The sequence below is a fragment of the Salvelinus sp. IW2-2015 genome, linkage group LG23 (assembly GCF_002910315.2).
Source record: "Salvelinus sp. IW2-2015 linkage group LG23, ASM291031v2, whole genome shotgun sequence".
Classification (NCBI taxonomy): Eukaryota; Metazoa; Chordata; class Actinopteri; order Salmoniformes; family Salmonidae; genus Salvelinus; species Salvelinus sp. IW2-2015.
In genome coordinates, this window is record NC_036863.1 from 49,495,581 (window position 1) to 49,510,838 (window position 15,258).

General features: G+C 40.9%; 1 protein-coding gene across 4 annotated transcripts in view; it reads left to right on the forward strand.

Annotated features, from left to right (window-relative positions):
* The first annotated feature begins 1,417 nt into the window (after window positions 1–1,417).
* Window positions 1,418–15,258, forward strand: part of taf6 (TAF6 RNA polymerase II, TATA box binding protein (TBP)-associated factor) — a 70,376-nt gene continuing 56,535 nt past the window's right edge. For 2 of the 4 annotated variants that reach the window (XR_011474003.1, XM_023968340.2), the window contains exon 1: window positions 1,418–1,622. The gene's annotated coding sequence lies outside the window, so the exon portion shown is untranslated. Of the gene's footprint in view, window positions 1,623–7,016; window positions 7,839–15,258 lie in introns of all 4 variants that reach the window. The other 2 variants (XM_023968343.2, XM_023968341.2) reach the window with 2 other exon arrangements.

Here is a 15,258-nt window from a genome sequence, read left to right on the forward strand (position 1 = left end):
TATTGTTTAGTGTTGTTTGTGTAGTGGCTTTGCTGGCATGCATCTCACTTTTTCTTTTTTTTTGCCATACCAAGATTGACATGCTAAAATCGCCACTGCTTGTGATCCTACCACACTTTGCACATCTCATTTTACCTTTGCACAACTTAGCAAAATGACCCATCCCTTGGAACTTAAAGCACCGAAGTGAGGCGGCACATACTCTCTGACTGGATAACTGAGTGATCCTAGCTGCACCCTATTCTGCAGGTTCCCTTCAAATTGTAACAGTACAGTTGCAGTGTGTCTACTCGACTGCACTCTTTTTGCTTTTCACATCAATAACTTTTCTTCCTTTCAGGGAAGCCTTAACTTCTTCCATGATCATTTCCAATGACATCCCAGCAATTACTCCTCTCATTTTAGACATAGGTGAAATGTCACATTCCCGGTGCTAACTCCCATTTGGTGAGTTCAATCTCAAAACTTTCTCCTGCTGAATTTCAATGTTTGCAATGATCACRACCTTCCCATAACCCAGCGGTTTGGCATCCTTAATCACCCCAATCTCTTCCCTAATTGCTTTTGTAAAATGCAATGGCTGAAAGTACTTACTTGCTGTTTCTGGGAACACTACCATAACTGTGGAACTTTCTACTCCAACTCTTTGTCTAAAGTGGTCTTGTGCTTTACAGGTCTACTCTCAACACTACTCATTGTTTCCCCAGCAGTATTCATCCCTCCATCACCCTCATTGCGGTTCTTACTCCAGTTCCTCCGATTTACAACAGGTGTAAATAGCTGATCATCAATAGTTTTATCATCATTATCAATTGCCCTAATGCTACCATCTGACCTATCCGCCATGCCAACCCCAGTCACAGTACAGTTGTGCCAAATAAACATCTTGTTACCATCATGTTTTCTGGACCTTGCATCTGATTGGTCAATATCTTTCATCGTTAGGCGACGATGAATCGGTGACGTTCCAGGTTGTCTTTTTTGGAATCGTGTTTGCGCTTTTTTGGAATCGTGTTTGCGAACCACATCCATATGATATAGGAATCTTCTGAGCTGTGCAGCGCGACTGCAATAAAGACAACCTGTAACAGACCTGTGGCTTAAGATAGGTTTGCATTGTAGGAACTAGGATATAATAAATAAATATATATATAATATAGTAAATATGGAACAATTGCTGCCAGTCAGAACTAGCCGATTGATAAAAACATCCAACTAATCCTTACAGATGTGTAGTGTGAAATATTCAACAACAAAAAAAGTTACATTAAAGTGTTACGAAATCCTTATGTATACTATATTTTACAATAAGACCAGCTTCATAAAACTGTATACCACCATAGATACAAATGTAAAACGCTTCAAAATAGAGGATGTCACTTCATTCACGTAAACATGTTTGAGGACCTTGAAAGGTAAAACAAAATGGCGGATTTTCAGAAAACGGGGTCAGAGCTGCAGACCATAAAGCAGTTAAAATAAACCTACAAATGAATATATACTGCAATGATCTAGATTTGCAAAGAAGCCATTATCGCACATTTTAATAGTATTTGTTTCTTTTTAATTCGTTTAACTTTCTCCTGTTGGTGTTTAACGGCCGTATTTGTAGCTTTACAAAGGTAAGACCGCTAKGCTAGGCTAATCAACTTGGCTTTCTAGCATTAGCGAACGTCAGCTAACTGTTATCCAGCTAGTAAATCAACAAAATGCACCAAGTTGTCTGSCTTGCACGCTGTATAGAAATTGTTAACATAACACACTTTGGAGAGTTTGCTGTATGTGTTGCTTTTGGTTCTGATTAGTAGTTCGCTAGCTAATGATCAGACCGTATAAACTGCTGGTAACTACTAACTAGCCAGCAAGTTTACATTTCGATGACTACCGTTTGCTCTCAGAGTTTAAAATAAGAAACGCATATGTTATTACTAGGCTGTTGATCCTATGCTATGGAAAGTAGAAAACACATACGTGTATAGCTTTTGTCCATTCAGACAGAATGAGGGAACATCGGGGTGCATTCATTACCTCTTGCAACGGAAACAGTTCACCGTTCAAGAACGAAACGGAGGGACCTACCGGAATTTGTCCAATTGAAACTCTCCTTTCCGTTGCAAAATGGTTTCCGTTTGAAGTAAACGGTTTCTGTTGCAAAACGTTTGGCAACAATYGGCATAATGAATACGCCCCATCTTACTTGCTTGTTCGTTCAGCCATTCATGGGGGGAAAGAATCGGGTTTTGAGATAAACGCCGAAAATAGGTTTACACAGGTTTAGGAGATCCTACACATTATGTTCTGAGATAATAGCAGTCAGTTAACATGACCTTTATGAATTATGAAGCCTGTGTGCTTTTTCTGATTACATAAATGCTTACATTTACAAAAAGTGACTATCTCATGAAAATGACCATAGCACAAACCGTATAAGATCTCCTAAACTCTCTCCTATCGTGGACGTCATGGTTTCCCCTTGATGCATGTAATCTTACATTTCTCCACTATCCATTCGTGAATTGCCAGAAACCTAACATTAGATACTGGGACATGGCCTGGATYCAGAGGCATGCTTTGTGTTCAAAACAAGATGAGTCGTTTTTGAATGAATTAGAACAGTATGCTTTCTTTMTAAGATGCATTTTTAAGTTATTTATAACATAGACATTAGAACTCAAATAGGAAAACAGACAGTTCCCTTTGTTGGTCCTCTGTACAACATAGCTATAGGGAGATTGCACGCTAGCGCCCTCTACTGAGTAACATTAGAATGACACCTAATGTGATTCAATTATCTATATTATGGTAAATGTAACTTCTGTATAGCACTTTAAACATCGGCTGATGTATAAAGGCCTTATAAATACATTTGATTGATTAATTGAAACTTGCATGCTCAGGCTGCTCTGGATTGAACCAGCTCGTGCAATGACTGTCACTGGCTGCGTCTAAGCTCTCTCTCTCTCGCGCGTGTAACTTTCCTTAGAAGGTTTGGTGAGACAGAAGTTCACTTTCCTCCCGTGGGTGCCTGTACCCTGAGTTGCAGGATACGAGGGTGGATCTGGGTTCATAATCGAATCACATGGAGCTGTACTCCCAGCATGGCGATATAGTGCTGGCTGAAATGTCGGTGTCCTTCAGTGTCACATAGGACTCGTGTAGGATGACGACGTGGTTTCTCTGGCTTGTTAACTTTTTTTTCTGAGACTGTGATGGAGGGTTTGGCTTTGGGGCAGCCACACATCCTTGATACGGATGTAGTAGGGGAATCCCTGGCTTCTAGCGCGCCGCTCATGGAGCTATGTCACCAAGCGGCTGCACGCTTGTCAGTGGAGTGGCCGTCCTCCCCCCACGGCGGAAGGCATTCAGGTTTGTTGGGGAATATCTGCTATCGGTCAAACACTGCTTGCCTCTTTTTCCAGACTTYGTCGATGAGCTTAAGATGACCTGGGCCCAGCCGCATTCAGCCATGCTGATGTTGAATGGGTAGTCCCACTTTATGAATATGGAGGGGGTGGGGCTTGTCCACGTGKCTGTGGTGGATGGGAAGCTAGCTGGCTACTTAGCCCCTTTGGCTAACAAAAGGATGGCTAACCCCAACCCATTTTGCACTAGTTTGCTATCTGCTAGTGCCATTTAGAAATGGTTAGCCTAGGCTATAATCCCCCTAAACATCAGAATCATTAAGCACATTCCTTCTTACCAAACAGATGTTGTGTCCGTGCATCGCCATGCCGTGTTCAATGTGGAATTGTTCATCCGTTTATACAATTCTAAAGAACAGGTAGAATAAACGAAATTGAATACTGTGTTCCACAATATAATAKAACAAATTGATATTCCGGTTTCAATAAATTAATCTTAAATGGCACTKGCTTTTTCATTGACTGAATATATGCGCTCTATATGGGGAAATGTAGCAATTAGGATTTATCTGCAATGGTTATAAATTAGGCATTGTTGCAATTTGTTGGCATATAGATAAATGCGGGCATTTGTTTTCCAGTGCTAGCCTTGTGTTCTAAAATTTAAAAAAATACCATTCAAGTACAAATTTTTTTTTTGTGTGACTACTCGAACGATGAAAAAAAATGTAAAATGCTGCCAGATATTCGAAATGTTCTGCAGGACTGACGTCGCTGACGTAGGAATAGACCTGCCGAATAATTGGTTGAGCCTCTGGACTGAGCACAGAAAGTTAAATGTATTGAACTAACTTATTAGAAAAGTAGTTCTTTGCWCTCGTTTCTCAATTCCTGAAAAGAATGCATCAGTAAATCGTATTCCTGCAACTATCAGAAGAAGTAATGCCTCTTCTTGTGCGCCTGTGTGTGGTTGTGTAGCCAGTTAGYATGCCTAAACAGTCATTTCTAAAGGCTTTTCCCAAAAACCTTACCAATTAAATGTTGATTGCAAAGTAGACCTACCTGGCAGAATGATATCATGATGATTTGTATCAATYATGTGGGCATTTGTTTTGCAAACTCTCCCATCCTATGAAACACCGCTACAGAAACAGTGCTACCAAACACAACGATCTCTTGCTGGTGCACAATTGACTTACTTGTCACATGTGCGGAGTACAAGTGTAGACTTTACCATGAAATGCTTACTTACGAGCCTTTTCCCAACAATACAATTGAAAAGTAAGAAAATTAACAAATAAAAAAATAGTAACACAATAAAATAACAATGAGGCTTTATACAAGGAATGCCGGTACCAAGTCAGTGTACTCGGGCACGAGGTAGTTGGTGTGATTGAGGTAATATTTGACTAACTTCAGGAAACTAGGCGTATGTTGCTTGTCACTAAAAATCTACACGTGTTTTTTGGCAGAAATGCCTTCTGGAACATGTGAACTTTCATGTGCCTTACTATCAAACTTGTATGCCATCTGTAAATACAATTGTTAAATTACGCGCCTAGTTGGTTTAGCCACAGAAAAAGGAAGGAACCTTCCCGCTAGCCATGATTGGCTGAGATAATGAGTAGGCTGGACATGCCGAGAGATGAGTTTGGATTTGTCTGCCATGTAGCACGCTTCTGTCTATTTGAGCTGGTCAGTATGTGTAGTAGGTAATCCTCTCTAACGTGGCTTTAAAAAAAAAAGTTATCACGTATTAAAACTGCATAAGTGTTGCTCACCACTTTCTGGAGGACTGAGTTTTGAAATCAGTGGWAATAGAGTATGATAGCTAAGGAGATGGAGAAAACCTGTCTCCAGATTACGTCTTCAAACTAAGGGCAACCATGGCATCTGGGGCAGAGGGAGAAGCATCCATTCATGTACGATAGTCTAGCTAGTAGGGGTGGGTGGTATACCGGTATGAACGTGAATACCGGTATGAYGTTGTGCCATGATATGGATTTTGCCATATCGTGCATATCATAATAAATTAATAAATGTATGAAATAAGACGTTTTTTGTTTCGTTCAGTCATACAGCCTAGTGGGCTAGTTCAAATGGTTTATCTTTCACTAAAAACAATGCCTTCTTTAGCAAATAAAAAAAACTAGAAGCATGGACGTTACACACAATCTGCCTGCCAATCAAAGTCAACAAACAAGCATGCGCAACTGCAGAGTAAGCAAACATCTAGTGAAGTAAACTCCTTTCGTTAGCAAAAGTGTCCAAAAATCAAGCGCTAAAGTGTAAGCAAGCATTGAGGATGACTGAAGACAAGGAAAATAACGMTATTGAGGTTGATTTGCAGGACAACGAAGAATTGGTTCGTTTGGAACTGGTTTGGCTTTAAGATATCCGACCTCGACCAACAAACAGTACTGTGTAAGTTGTCAGAGCATTGTGCTAGGCAAAGGTGGAAACACCAGCAATCTTTTTYACCACCTGAAAACCCTGCATGTGCACGAATATGAAGAATCTACCAGAATGCGTGCAACAAATCCCCGGAGCAAGTCCCAAGATATCTTCAAGCCAAACCCACACTCAGCTATCACTCAAGGCATCATTCGTTAGTGGTACTCCCTATGACAAGAAGAGCAAGAAGTGGAATGAGATAACGAGTGCAATTATGTATCACATAGCGATAGACATGGAACCAATTCAAACTGTGGAGAAARACGGTTTCAGAAAGTTGATTCGAACTCTAGACCCAAGATACGAGATCCCGAGCCGTAAATACTTCAGCAAAACATGTCTGCCAGAATGCTACACAGAATGTCGGGACAGAGTTGCCAATTAAATTCGTAACGCTGCATTCTTCTCTACCACTGCCGAATTATGTCATGCCGGACCACAGATCCATACATTAGCCTCACAATTCATTACATTGACGACAACTGGAAGCTGCAAAGCAAATGCCTTCAGACCTCTTATTTCCCAGACCGACACATCAGAGAAATAATTGCAGCTGGGCTGAGGGAGGCACTTTCATCCTGGGGCTTGAAAGAGTCGCGTCAAGTATGTATGACTACCGACAGCGAATCGAACATGGTCACAGCATTGAAGCTGAACAAATGCACAAGACTAGGTTTTTTCGGACACAGGCTACACATTGCTATTGGTAAGTTTCCACGTCCAAAACACACAGAGCTAGGTAGAAAAATAACGTAACTTAAAAACAACAACTTAAGGAATACAATAGCTTTCTGCATTTTATCTCCTCTGTTTAAAGTTATAGACTAAACCGCCTGATCCTTCTTATACTTTAAGCCGAATATATACAGCTATGCAAATCTATCATATTTGTAAATGTGTGCAATATCCAAACATTACATTGGTTTTATTTCTAATTGATACATTAGCCTGTGGTTTCAAGATATGAATCTATCTTCTCTCTTTTAATAATAAATAGCCTACTCAATAAATGATCCCGTTTTCGAAAGCAACATAGCTCTCTTAATCACGACAGTTGTATGTACATCTATAGATGGATTACATTTGTAATCATGTCCAGTGTCCATGCTGCAAATTGATGTAATTACAGCAGATGCAATGTTATTTCTATTGAATAATTGTGATTCATATGTAATTATTTTTCACCTTTTTATTTTTCAGAGAAGAGTGTCCAAAATGAACCTCTGGTTTCCCAGTATGCAAGAAAGTGGTCAGCACATTTTCCTATAGTTGGAAGCAAAAGGCACAGGATAAACTGAGTCTGCCCCTCCACAAGCTCATCACGGAATCCCCGACAAGGTGGGGATCTCGACTGCAGATGATGGAAAGAGTCCTGGAGCAGGAAAAGGCCATCACACAAGTCCTGGCAGCAGACAAAAAAAACACGGCACATTGCACCCTCCTGGCAAGACATTGAGGTCTTTAAATCTAACCCGGCAGCACTTAAGCCCCTCCAGGAGAGACATACGTGAAGGTGTGTCCTATCTGAAGCCGGTCCTCCATTTGTTCAAGATGGAGGTTCGGAAATTAAATGATGGCGAAGCCAACCTGACCCGAGAGATTAAGATGAGTGTCCTCAATTACCTGAATGACAAATACACCGACCCTGAAACAGATGAGCTGCTCACCATGGCTACCTTTCTGGACTCAAGGTTCAAGACCACCTACATGACCACTGAGAAGCTGGTGAAGGTGAGAGCTGCCTCCGAGACAGAAGCCCTCCTGGTATGGGAACACAGCCGTGGGAGACTTCTCTCTTGAAGAGGACTAGAGTGAGAGAGAGAAGCAAGCTGCCACTGCTCCACAATCCGCAAAGAAGTCCAAGAAGAGCCTTGGGAGCTTCTTTAAGAAAAGCTGTAGTGCACCTGCCTTAAGAACCCAGAGACAGGTCATGGAGTGAGAGCTGGACGGCTACACTCTGATGATGGCAGCAGACAGTCAGGCTGATCCTTTGGAGTGGTGGCGAGTTCACACTTCCCACAAGTGAGTTGTCTGGCAAAGAAATACTTATACATCCCTGCCACAAGTTCGCCCTTTGAGATGGCATTTAGCAGTGGGGGCAATGTGGTCACATGCCACAGGGCAACTTTGAAGCCAGAAACTGTCAATAGGCTGGTGTTCCTGGCACGGAACTTGTGAAGAGGGAGGCAGTGAATTGTTACATGTTGAACTGAGAAACATACAGACTGGTTACTGCTTGAAGAAGTTCGTTTGAAAAGGTTTACAACTTGAATTCATAATGACCAGTGTTATGCTGAAAAAAGACRGCACTTCTTATATTTGTCAGGAAAAAGTAAAAAAGTAAATAAAAAGGTTTTACTTTTTTTTTTTAAGTTACATTTTACTGCATATTTATTTAACTCATATAGCTTTGTTTATGTTTCATGTTGGCACAGGTTTACCACAGAAGTAAAAAAAGAAAAATGTGCAATGCCCCCTTTCTGTTTCTCTAAGTTTAAAAGYAATATTTTGTAATATATTAACTTTGAAGGGCTTAAAATATAAAATAAATAAATAACAGTATATTGTGATATTATATCGTTATCGTCTGGACAGTGGAAAATATCGTGATATACATTTTTGTTCAAATCACCCACCCCTACTAGCTAGCTATATTTTCAGATATTGCACGTTTATAATTTAGTCAGTCATTTTCATTTCAAGTTAAAGTGTGCTGTTAGCTAGCTAACGTTACGTGTATGATCTGTGTAGTAATATTACTCGTATCTCAGAGCCATTTGGTTAGCTACCTGCAGATTCATGCAGGGTAGTAATGTCATGAGTTGGGATTATGGTTCATTGTTTAGCTAGYTAGCTAGCTACATGTCTTAACAAAAKACTCCACAATGCGAGCAACCATTTCAATAATATGTTCATGATGTCACTGCAACAACTGTTGATAGATGTAGCTGGTAAATTCGCTCTGGCTATCTACTCCGATTTCAGAGCACTCTCGTCTGAGTGTGCCAGAGCACAGAATAACTGACGAATTTATGAACGCTCAACACCCATTGAATATGTCCCTTGTCAGTAAACAGAGCGTTGGCGAAAAAGCGTAATTCAATTGTTGCCAGCAGCACAGTTGCAGTCACCAACGCTCTGGATAACATAAAAACTGCTTAACCAGCTCTGCTAGGGCGAATACAATGGTCAGAGTGAGCTGTTCTCTCATTTGTCTAGAAATAGCTAGCAAGCTAGCCAACTTTAGCCAGTTAGCTTGGGTGCTTGACTGCTGTTGTTAGGACAGAACGATCGGATCAACCCTACTCCTCGTCCAGAGTGTACAGTGTGTGCTCGGAGCGCTCCTTAACCTCACTGTTGTAGGGGGCAGTATTTTAGACTAGAATTAGAAAATTAGGGGGTAGAAATGTTATGCTCTTAGTGTAACCTTTATTTAACTAGGCAAGTCAGTTAAAAACAAATTATTATTTACAAAGACAGCCTACTCCTTCCTCCCCATCAGGGAATTGAACCCCGGTCTCCCACACGACACAGGGATGCTTTAGTTAAATAGCCCAGTACTGTAGCCTACTCCCGATCATCACGTTGTACAGCGCCATATTTTCCTAACGGAAACCCAGAGGGTTTTAATTTTTCTTGGAATAGAAACACCATAATATTCATCAAATTAAGCAAAATTTCTTAAAATCAGTCCCATATACTATGTTATTACAAMAAWAGGTTTTATATTCTCTAGTACAGCCAYTATTGAAGGCTATCAAATGCTTCTCAAAGATGCCCTCTGGTGATCAAACTAGCACTAAMTAGCGTTAATGGTACCAGTGGTTCACACTTAAATARCGTGCCATAAAATTCTGCGGCACCATGCAAGCTGCGCCGCAGTAYGCTGCAACTTTTAAAGGACGAACCACTGTAATGGTAATCTGGTGCGTACCAAATGGCACCTAACTTTTTAGTTAAAATGTAATTTCAGCAATTACATGTGGAAAAACATGAGTGAACATTAGCAAGCCAGCAGCAGATGAAACCAGGGGTTGGAAGGGAAATCATTTTAGTTTTGAACAGAACAATAATTTTTCCCCATTCCGTTCCACTGTTCCGACCCAGCAAAATTAAAGTTCTAAACCGGTTCAAAACAAAACAAAAGTAACTGTTTATATTGTTCCTTTCTATTCCTTTTTAAATGTCTGAAATCAGTTTAGCTCGACATTAAATGACTTCATCAATGGATAGAGCAGCTTGGTATGGAGCGGGCAAGCTATGTACATGCATTGGACAGACAAGTGTAGTGTAGGTGGTGACATGCGATTGAAATTTTGCAGGTGAGGAGGGCATCATCTGAATTAAGCCCACAGAATTATACCTAAGGAGGAGCGGCTTTAGTGAAGGAACTTTGAATGTCTTTGAACTTCAGAGAATTGGCTTAACTGACGTTGGACCAGAGCTAGCCCTTGATCATGACTCAGTTCCAKTACATTACATATAATGCTGCTTAGAGTTTTTGAGAGCTAGACTAGAGCTAGCTAACACACTTATGTGTAGTTAATAAGTCCATTGTGAAACGTGATAACTAACTAGCATTGAAAAAGTTAGTCCATTGTTCTCTAATTAATCACACACAAACTGGCAAAGAYTTTCATCTGGCAGRCAGACACTGGAATAAGTTTCTGAGTAACAGAGAGGGCTTTGCATAGGCACTTTGTTGTGTTTTTTGTGGGACTGGAAAAAAATGCCTAGAACGTMAAATAACGGTATTAACGGGTTCCCATGGTTTTAAAAGAACGGTTCTGCTCTGGAACATCATCGATCACTTTTGTTCTCGGTTCTGGCTCTGTTCCTCAAACCAGTTTTCGTTCCTGTTCYCTGAACCAGTTACAACCCCTGGATGAAACAGAAAGTGAATTCTCTCCTCCCTCTCCCCGGTTTTAGCTTGCAGCTATCAGTGTCTAGGTTTAGGATATTTAGTAGCCCATACCAGTGACAAACTTGTGTTATCGACATATGGCAGTACACAAATAAAAMTCTAGCTCACTTATTTTGCCGGCTAGAAAGAAATAGCCACAGATTCATTCAGTAATGGGGGAAGAGGCCTTAGCAAGGTAACATTATCTGCTGCATCTTCAACAAGAAGCAACTGACCTACCTAGAGCTGACACCAATTARTCGACTGTTCGATTGTTTGGTCGATAGGCTGTTGGTCGACCAATATTTWTTTTWGTCGMGCAGTAGCAAATATTATATATATATMTTTTTATGGCACACAAGACACCTGTCTTTTTTGCRCCCATCTGTGAACTAATCCATTGCAGAAGCCGAGAATAATCCATTGCGGAGGCCTCAGTGATGGCACAGTCCAAGAAGAAGGTGTGTGTGGCTAAGATGCTCAATGCACATCTCTCTCCAGAATGCTCGCTCCTGCCAATTTGTGCACATTCATTGTTTCATAACTGAATTGTTTGCGTTTGATTGTTAGTGTCTATTACACATTTCCATTACACATCACCAGTAGTAAATGTACCGTTAATTCCAATMATTTCTATTAATGCATTCAATATATTATTACAATCTTTTATCATTGTCAGAGTGGACACGTTGTTTGTAGAGCGCACAACCTATGCTACACTTGTGAGGAACAAGTTTTGGTTTATTTTATTCCATTTTCGAGTTTTGCCAATTTAGTCATTGTCTTGCGTGCTCCTGTCAATGTTGAGTATGTACGCACACCTGATTATGCATAGAAGTAGGACTATAGGCTACATGGCCTGCGTGCAAATGTAGACATATAAATGTGCCCATTTGGGGATCTGATAGTATTTCTGATTGGCTTGACGCACCACCACTAATGAGCTGTGGAGCTTCTTAAAGTAATGTTTTCTTCACCTCAAACAGCAAGCAAACGATGTTTGTTTTTACATCCATTGATAATGACAATAATTCCTCAATGCATTTGAAAAATCTTTCCAGCTCTCTCCCTTTCCATAATCACACAGCGTGAAAGGTAAAAATGTCATGCTCTGATCAAGTGGAAACGTCATAAAATAGGCCTACCTGGTTACTTCTTATCCCTTGTGAATATAGCCTACAGCTGTGTCTGTCCCGAGCTCACTGGGGTGGGACTTTTTTTAAGTAAGTTTGCTAGTACAAGCTTCAGGCCTGACCCAAGTTAGTAGTTGATACAATGTTTCAAGTTTGTTGCAGGCAGGCCATGTGTAGTCAATATTTTCTACCTGCAGGCTTCAATGTTTTTATTTGTTGGCTTTATGTAAGCTATTTTTACATAGTTGGCAATGTCAATATAAGTTAATTTTTACATTTGTATCATATTCATTTGGATTTAATTTTGATTAACCACATGACAATGATTGAGATACAAATTACATTTTTATAAATTAAGTTAAACTGTTCCACGAAAATATGCATATGAAAACCATAACTGGCATGCAGATCAGTAAAATTGGCTAGATACATTGGAATTCCACATGAGAAAGTTTGCCAACTATTCAGTGTAGCCTATTACCGGCAACATCAGGAGAGTACTGGCAGAGAAAGCCAGCAGAAGCATGGTCAGGTTAAGGTTTTTTTCTTCAGGTTATCTTGATCTTTGGCTCCTTCTTGAGTAATTTGTCTTATTTCATCATTCAGTGAGCTTAAAGCATCAAACAAGCTCAATGCATATACATTTCTTTTTACAGTCGATTGGTCAAAAGAACAGACGACTTTCGGTTGACCAACATTTTTTTTTTAGCCGGGGACAGCCCTACTTGATCCAAAAAGAAACTTTTCTATGGACCAAAATCTACATTCCAACATTCCAAAAAAAGCATGGCTAACACGGAACCCAAACCGGCTGCCCGTGTGCGCCATCGTGCATACATTTATTTTGTCCAAGCTTGCACTTGCTAGCTAATTTGTCCTATTTAGCTAGCTTACTTTTGCTAGCTAATTTGTTCTAGGATATAAACATGGAGTTGTTATTTTACCTGAAATGCACAAGGTCCTCTACTCCGCCAATTAATCCACACCTAAAATGGTCACTCGAATCGTTTCTAGTCATCTCTCTTCCTTCCAGGCCTTTTCTTCTCTTGACTTTATATTGCGATTGGCAACTTTCATAAATTAGGTGCCTTACCGCCACTGACCTCATTCGTCTTTCAGTCACCTACGTGGGTATAACCAATGAGGAGATGGCACGTTGGTACCTGCTTCTATAAACCAATGAGGAGATGGGAGAGGCAGGACTTGCAGCGTGATCTGTGTCAGAAATAGAACTGATTTCTATTTTAGCCCTTGGCAACGCAGACGCACGTTGGCACGCGCAATAATTGAATAACATGGATTTCAACATTTATTTTGCAACGCTCACACACATTACGCGAGCGGTGTAGTCAGCCTGTTAGGGGCTTCTGCGAAATCCATGGCCAAAGTGTTGCAGTTCAGTTTAGCCCGCACTCGGCAAGCCTGCCTTGAAAACATCTCTTTCCCAAAGGCTTGTACTATCTATGACAGCATCAGCAGTTAGCTACCAACAGCTGGCAGACATGTTTACATTTGGTTCGTTTTATAAGTGCTTTAAGATGGAAGAAGTCAGCTAAATGTGGTCGCTCTATAGCTAGCTAACATTAGCATAGAGGTAGCAAGCAAGCTAGCTCTTTCACTTACCCGATTAATTTCCATGCCATTGATAATGCTTGCGGTCTCTGCTGGTGCCGCTGTCTGTTTTTAGATGCTTTAGAAGCCACGTTAATGGTTGTGATAGCATCCACTTTGAGAAGCAACTTCTTGCTGAATCCCTCCAACCATTGTTGATAGCTGTGGAAGTTCTTGGATGAAATGTGCCCCACCGAAGTTAGAGCTGATTTGGAGAACCTCAAACCCAACTTTTAGAACAACATTATACTATTATAACAATTGATTTAAGAGTTTGTAATTTGAGAATGTTTTCTTGAGGTGCTGTAAGTTACTATTATATGAGTTTCTGGCATTGAGAAATAGGTGTTACACTGTCTTTTATAAGGTGTGCCCCATCTCAGGCCGGTTTGTAAACCTATTGCGCCCACTTGGGCTTCGGATGTGCTGTGTGAGAACCCTTTTAAACTGATGGATTCTGTGGATCTGAAGATCCTCTTCTACAAGACCACCCTGCTTGTGGCTTTGGCCTCGGCTAAACGCTTTGGAGATCTCCACGCCTTATACCTTGACTACACCGCTCGCGTCGCATGTGCGAGCGTTGCAAAATATATGTTGAAATCCATGTTATTCAATTATTGCACCCACACTGCTCGCGCGTGTCAACGAGCGTGTGCGTTGCCAAGGGCTAAAATAGAATTCCTTTCTATTTCTGAAGCAAATCGCACTGCAAGTTCTGCCTCTCCCATCTCCTCATTGTTTTATAGAAGCAGGTACCCTCGTGCCATCTCCTCATTGGTTATACCCACGTGGGTGATTGAAAGATGAACTGTGTTGCCGGTCGTCATGGTAACACTATGAAAGTTTAGATGCCAATCTCCATATAAGTTCAAAGATGAAAAAGCCTGGAAGGAGGAGAGATGACTAGAAACGATTCGGTTGACCGTTTTATGTGTGGATTAATTGGTGTGCAGGCTTTTATTCCTGTCCACCTCTAAAGGTGTCAGCATGCTTCAGTTCAGATGGTGCCTAGCTGAACTCGGCTAGCCGAACTGAACACGTGTACTTGCATACTCCCTTAAACGACCTTAGCTTGAAAAACGAGAAAAAAGTGTTGATACCACATTACGCTTACTTTTGTATATAGAAACACAACCAATTGTTGGTCATAGAAATTTGGTTAAAAGTTATGGGAAAATCATGAAATTCCATCTGTCCAAATGTGTATGAACCCTGTTACTAGCATAGGGCGCCTAAATATTTTGCTGTGTGACCCGAACTGGGATTTTAATTTAGGAGCACCAGTGAACCTAGAAAAAGAAAGCTTTAGGACCTCAAAATGTTTAATTGGGCGCCTAAATTTCTTTGTGTGCATCTACATTTGTCAACTTAGGCACACACGTTCTCATTGTAAAAAAAAAAAGTTGACTCTAAGGTGACGTTGCGTTCTAATGCATCTTTYGCCCTTAAAGTCATGGATGTCCTACAGGTCTCTAGCTTTTGAGCTTTTTCCCCTTTTTGCCGCCTCTGTTTGCTTCTGAGGAGCAGCGGCTGTTACATGTCCGGAACGAACGTTACGCGTGTACAGTGAGCATTTCTAAACAGCGTCTCTCCCACTGGATTGTGGAGTCTATTTCTCTGGCATATGACAGCAGRAGGCAGGAATTACCTAATGGTGTACACGCGTACACTGTGCTTACGGCTGGAGAGGGAGAGGGTAATTTGGCAGTGTGTAGATTGTGCAATACCTGGGTACCGCACATTTTCCTGTTGGGTTGTAACTCTGGGTAGACTGCCGTGCACCATTTCATTTGGT